Here is a 6,936-nt window from a genome sequence, read left to right as displayed (position 1 = left end):
TATTCTATTCTGAAAGCTCGTGTTTGAATTATAATAGGCAGGAAAAATGAAAAATGGGTCAGAGAAAACCCGGGAATTTCGAAAATGAAGTTTTGCGGCCACCCAGTCAACACTAAAATCTGTGCTGGATTTTCAGGTTCCTTCTCTATTTTTCAGATAAAAGTTTTATTTACTAATGCAAATTAGAATGCGATTATAATTTAAAAAATTAAAACTAAGATTTTCTAATAATTGGATATTATATTTAAAATATAATTATGACTCAATTTAGTAACGAAATGGAATTTCTATTTGAAAATCTCAATTTTGTATTTGATGTGTTTGGTTATTAAGAAATTGTATTATTTCTACCTTTGTGGCTCACTCTTACCTTAGAAGGAAGACACTTGACACGCGAGTGGCACGCGCGGCGCGCGCTTCATCTCCATCAATGGAAGAACCAGTTCTCGCTGCAATAGAAATAACGTTTCAGCACGTTCGTAAAGTCCGTTCCGAAGAAATCATATTTTTATAACAATTTTCAAATTTAAACATCATTACATTTTTTATTTCTGCGCTAATCTTTTGTAACTATATTCCACAAGTTGGAAATTTTAATTTTCTTATTATATAGCTTTTCTTTTAATTAATAACAATCGTAATTTGTTGATGAAATAGGCAATTGCTAAAGAAACTAAAAAATATTTGAAGCAGACTGTTATAGGGTAATCCGCACAATGGTTACTCACTTGACAAATTTATTTAATTTGGCAATTATTAAAAACCACCATAAGGGTCCAATAAAATTACAAGATACAGTATGGATAATAACTTTAAAGAAAATTCAAATGACAATAGAAGATAGAGCGTTAAAAGTAGTAGATAATTAATGTTTGAACAAGTTTTTAATAATTATAACAACAAAATTTATTTTTAAGTCAATATTTATTCAAAAAGCGGAAAATGCTCTTGAATCAGCTTAAAATATATTAAATTTTAAACAAAATAGTTGATTTTTCAACTAAAAGTATTCATTTTATAAGAAAATATGTGAATTTTGAACGAAAAAGTTAAATTTTGAACCTAAATAATCGAATGTTAAAGAAACAATTTTAATCTTAGAACCAAAAAAATACATTTATAACCAAGAAATATTTTTCAATTAATTAGTTAAATTTCCATCACACAAACAAATTAATTGTAGATCAAAAAGTTCTAGACTGTCAAAACAAAAAGGAAAAAAAAATTATTTTAATAGTGTTAATGTACTATTTTGTACCATTTTAGACATCTTAAAATTTTTCGAAAATTATGAAAAAATTGGCTGATTGACATTTAGAAAATTTTATGTTATGGAAGCCTAACCAGTGCTAGATCTGGTCCAGATCTGAAATTAGATTGCCAGAAGATTTTTCCTCAAGGGAAGTCAAAATGTGACTTTAGCATGCATATGACGGAACAAATTATTTTGAAATTTTCCATTTTTCTGTGGTCTATGTGTCACTTCGATTCTTGCTTTCAACCCGATCAGATTTCACCATGGAAACTTATATATTTTACTTATTATCTAATGGAAAGTTTTAGAAAAAGTTTGGTAAGCACGTTAAAACGTAATGCGCTTATTGACACAGAATCTTTCAGAACAATGATAAGATTAGTTTATCTGATCACGTGAAACTTTATTATTTTCGTGCCCTGTAAAATGCGCAATACATTTTTACAGACTTTAAGATAAGAGCAAGTATATGTATAAAGAAACGATCTTTTAAAAAATTATTAGCAAAAGTTCTTAAAACTCTACAAGAAAAATGTTCTTCTAATTCAACAAAATGAGGTTGATTGCTGTTGCACTACTCGTTGTCTCTGTAGCCTTCGGCATATCTTTTGGTAAATATGATATTTTGTGTATCATTGTCTGGCTAAATAAAAGTAGATATTAATAAATGCCATTTTTCTTAACTGAGTCTAAATAAAATTTAAATCTTAATGGGGATTTTATTGTTGATTATGTTTATCTGCTGTTACAGGAATATATCAAGTTGAAAATTAAAGGAATACAAATTAAAATAAATTAAAATTTAGAATATAATAATTAAAAAATAAAAAGGCGAAAAGTGAAATAATAAATGGGCCCTTTTTAAAGACAGTCGATTATTTGGATTTAATTAATTTGAATTGCAAACACTTTTTTTCAAAGAGAAATTATAATCACCGCGGTGTGATAATACTTTTTTCTCTGGATTTTACTTCGGTTTTCCTTAAATAATATAAAGGAATTTTTAGTAAAACCTATGCAAGATGAATGCTGAAACTATTTTATAAGACCGTTTTAATCAAGGATAAAAATGGCCTATACTAACCCTCTATTTGTTACAATTAGATATAATTTAAACTCGATCGATTAAGTAATTTCAATGCGTTTTTAATGACTGATTTTAAATATCATTCCTTTTTACAATAGCTACAACGGTTCTTGAAGTAGCCTGAAGAACTTTAAAAAATGGAAATAATTTTTTTATATGAAACATTCAAACAATAATGTACGAACAATTTTAATTCTAGATAAACCGTTATTGGATAAAAGTTCAGTAACACATCAGCCTATATGCTATAAAGTACTTAAACCTAGAGTTTTCTGGGTTCCTTATATATAGACTGAAGTTAGATTTGCAAAATTCGAAATGACTGATCTGATATAGCGGTCTGTACATAAAAAAAATTTTACTTAGCGAGAGGCGTTCTCTGAGATCTGTAAATTACTAACTATGGTTTTTGTTTGGGCCGCTGATAACGAATCTGAAGTGAAAATTTCAACAATTGTAAATCGTTGATCTATTATCACGAAAATAATAATATTTTTAAACTTATGGCCTGTCATATTTCTTTAAAAAAACTCCAACGCTAGTAATTACGAATTACTATACATTGTTTCATTATAATTAAATTTTGATCCTATAAAACCATTAAGGTAATCGGGTTTGAGTGCTTGTCAGCATATAGACAGTTGCGCTACTGTAGTAATTTTTATTTCTGAGACAAATCTGTTGCTTTATTTGATTTTCTATTTTTTAGACGTTGGGGGTGCACAAACAGCCGGAATTACAGACCCTTCAGCTGGAGGTGCTTTAGGGGGAGGTGCTTTAGGAGGAGGTGGTTTAGGAGGAGGCGCTTTAGGAGCTGGTGCTGCAGGAGGCGCTCTAGGAGGAGGGGCTGCAGCAGGTGCTTTAGGAGGAGTTGCTCCAGGAGGTACTTCTTCAGGAGGTATTACAGATCCTTCAGCTGGAGCTGCTTTAGGAGGAGGTGCTGCAGCAGGTGCTTTAGGAGGAGGTGCTGGATCTGGTGCTTTAGGAGGTGGTGCTGGAGCCGGTACTTTAGGAGGAGGTGCTGGAGCCGGTGGTTTAGGAGTTTCAGGTGGTGCCGCAGCACTTCCTGCAGGAGGTACTTCTGCAGGAGGATTAACAGACCCTTCAGCAGGAGGTGCTTTAGGAGGAGGCGCTGCAGCAGGTGCTGGATCCGGTGCTTTAGGAAGTGCTGGTGGTGCTGCAGCACCTCCTGCAGGAGGCTCTTCTGCAGGAGGTTTAACAGACCCTTCAGCTGGAGGTGCTTCTGGAGGAGGATTAACAGATCCTTCAGCTGGGGGTTCTTCTGCTTCACCACCGCCAGCAGCACCCCCTGCAGCACCTCCTGCGGCTCCTCCTGCAGCGTCTCCAGCAGCACCTCCTGCAGCTGGCGCAGCAGGAGAAGCGGGAGCAGGAAAGGATGACGATTCAGGTAGCAAGGATGCACTAATAGCAGGTGGAGTTGGGGCAATAGGAGGAGGAGCAGTTGTAGGAGGATTAATGCATTATAAACATAAAAAAAAACTAAAGAAATTACAAATGGGAATGGAACCATATGGACAAGAAGGACGCCCTGGAATGCAACATGCTGGATATCACAGATTTGGACATGCTGAAAATCACGGATTTGAACATCCTGGATCTTATGGATATGGTCCACATTCCGGGCGTGTTGAATATGGTGCGCGTTCTGAACATGCTGGATATGGTTCACCTCCTGGACATGCTGGATATAATGCATATCCTGGAAATGCTAAATATGGTCCGCATTCTGGACAAGCAAGATATGACTCACAATCTGGGCGTGATGAACATGGTGCACGTCTTGGATATGGTGAACATGACAAACGTCCTAAACATGATAGATATGATGCTTATCCTGTAAATGCAGGAAATAATGCACATTCTATGCTTGATGAACATGGCTTACCTTCTCGATATGCTTCACATCTTGGGCGTGATGAACATGTTACACATCCTGAGCATCATGAACATGGCACACTTTCCAAACATGATGAACATGGTGATCATACGAAAACAACTGTATATAGTACACTAGATATCCATGGTGGGCATCGTACACATGTAGTTGTTGAGCATCATACATCCCCTTATCCACCTGGACATGACTCTCATAAAATGGCTAAGCATGAATCTCATCAAGCACATGGTCATAATGAAAATGATCATACACATACAGCTGATCATCATATATCTTCTAAGCATGTAGATCATCCGCATGAAACGGATAAACATCCATCTGATAAACATGCATCTGATAAGCATGGAACTGATAAGCACGCAGATGATAAACCACATGAACATCATCAAGCACATGAGCACAATGAAGAGCACCATGGACCTCTTCAAGGACATGAACACAAGGAAAATCATCATGAACATAAATCACAACACCATGATAAACATGCAGATGAATCACATCCGAAACATTGACCTCATTCAACTTGAAAATTATTGTCAAAAAAGATTGCGAGTTTTCAGATTCATACTGAATCCTTTGGATTTAAAGCCTAATTAAAATACTAAAATAATATTGCATTATCTATGAAAAATAAAACAATGATATACAGATGATTGTGCGTGTTTTATTTCCAACTATTCAATATTCAATAATTTGAATAGATTCAATAGTTTTTTTCCACAAGTTAAGAATATTACTCATTGTATTCAATATATTTCGAGACATGGTTTATATTAATATAAGGGGGTGTAAAATACTCGAAATATTGGGTCGCGTCGCAAGGGCTTTTGAGAGTAGTCGAAAAGAGTTGCAGCTGACGTAAAGAATTTAAATACTCGAAATTTGTTTACTATTTGAAAATTTCAAGAACCTTAATTGCTCTAAATACTCGAATATTTCGTGTAATCGAACATTCGATTAAAAATATATATTTACAATAAATAATATGAAATAGGCGAGATGCGGGAAGAAGTCTGAAGAAAAAGTTTTATTTCTTTAAGAGACCTACACAATTTTTATTTTATATTTTGCGACATTTTAAACTATTTTTTTAGTATTTCCAAAAATGCGTATTCTTTTCCAAAAAAGTGATTGTATTTAATTTCTGACTGATAAGGAACGTGCAAGAAGTGTTTCAAAGTAATCGTTCTCACAGATGACAACAGACATACAAAGTAGAATATAATAAGATTATAAGATAATAAGATATAAGAAAGGGATTAGGAAGCATTTGTTCAACTTCATTGAAGGAGTGATAAGGGTATATTGTGAAATTAGTAAATAGGCTTACACGTCACCTCCAAAAAAATTTAATATTTACAAGTCAATGCTCCATAGAGGAAAACTTCAAATTATTTACACACTGATTCTATTACGCCTTATTTAGTCCATGTGAAAAATATTCCCATCCATGTATGTATGCTGAGATAAACATAGCGAAATTCGATTAATCATTACAGTACATCTGATACATCTTAAGATCATGACTGCACGACCAACATTTGAAATCGAAGAGGATTTACAAAAAAAATGTACAAATTATTAATAGCCAAAATAACTAAAGAATTAGCGTACATTGTCAGTAATTTCAATTATTCAAGTCCTGACTTCAGTAAAATAAGCTTGTGATTGCCTAAAAAACTATTTGGTAAGGCTAAAAAAAGAGAATTTAGTAGAACCAAAAAAAATTGTATAGGGCTAACGAAAGAATTTGGCTTGATTAGCAAATCTATATGCTATTAAACTTTTTAAAAATTTTGGCTGTCACTAACTATTGCATAGTTTTTACAAATAAATTTGCTCATCTTGTTAAGTTTGAGAGGCTTTCTGTAAAAAGTAGGGAAATTATTAAATTTTTTGCAATTTTAAAAGTCGCCATTTTGCATTATACAAAATGTTTACTTTTTAATATCAGCACTTACTTTGTAGCTTTTGACAAGATTTTTGTGCGTTGTTTGGGTCCCTTTTGTTGAAAACTATAGAAAATACTATTTTTGATCATCTTCTATGGGTCCCTCATTTTGAAAATTTCGAATATTTTAATTTTTACTCTACACCACTTGTTTTTCAATCAGAAAAAGGATACAATTCTAGGTTGATAGAAGAATTTTGCGAAAATTGAGAAAGTCATGTGGATTTTTCATTTTTTCTCATGTAAATAATGCATAATAATTTCTTATGTTAATCATATAGAAAACTTTGAGGAATGTGTGCTAGGGTATATATTAACTGACTTGACTAGAATTTGAAATACATTAAATTGGAAAAATATTATTAGTTTTGAAAAATGACGCTAGCCCCCCCCCCCCCCCCCCCCCCCCCCCCCCCCCCCCCCCCTTTGATCGCTGATAACTCAGTTATCAATGTGGCTTAAAATTTGTTCTTCATGGCACATATGAGCGCATTTGAATACCCATAGCAAGCTCCCTTCATCATTGCGAATTGCAAACTTTTTATTTGGTTAGTCATCACTTCGTAAAATTTTGTTCTCTCTACATCTTGGGCAATTTTCAATATTTTCAAGAAAATTTGATGGAGCATATGTGCGTATTTAAAGACGAATAAATTCATGTCCTCAACTTTATTTTGCACATCATTGTTGAGGATTTAACACCTGCGTTATACTACCCCCCCCCC

The sequence above is a fragment of the Belonocnema kinseyi genome, chromosome 6 (assembly GCF_010883055.1).
Source record: "Belonocnema kinseyi isolate 2016_QV_RU_SX_M_011 chromosome 6, B_treatae_v1, whole genome shotgun sequence".
Lineage (NCBI taxonomy): Eukaryota > Metazoa > Arthropoda > Insecta > Hymenoptera > Cynipidae > Belonocnema > Belonocnema kinseyi.
The sequence above is the reverse complement of the archived record's forward strand: the minus strand, read 5'-3'. Positions refer to the sequence as shown.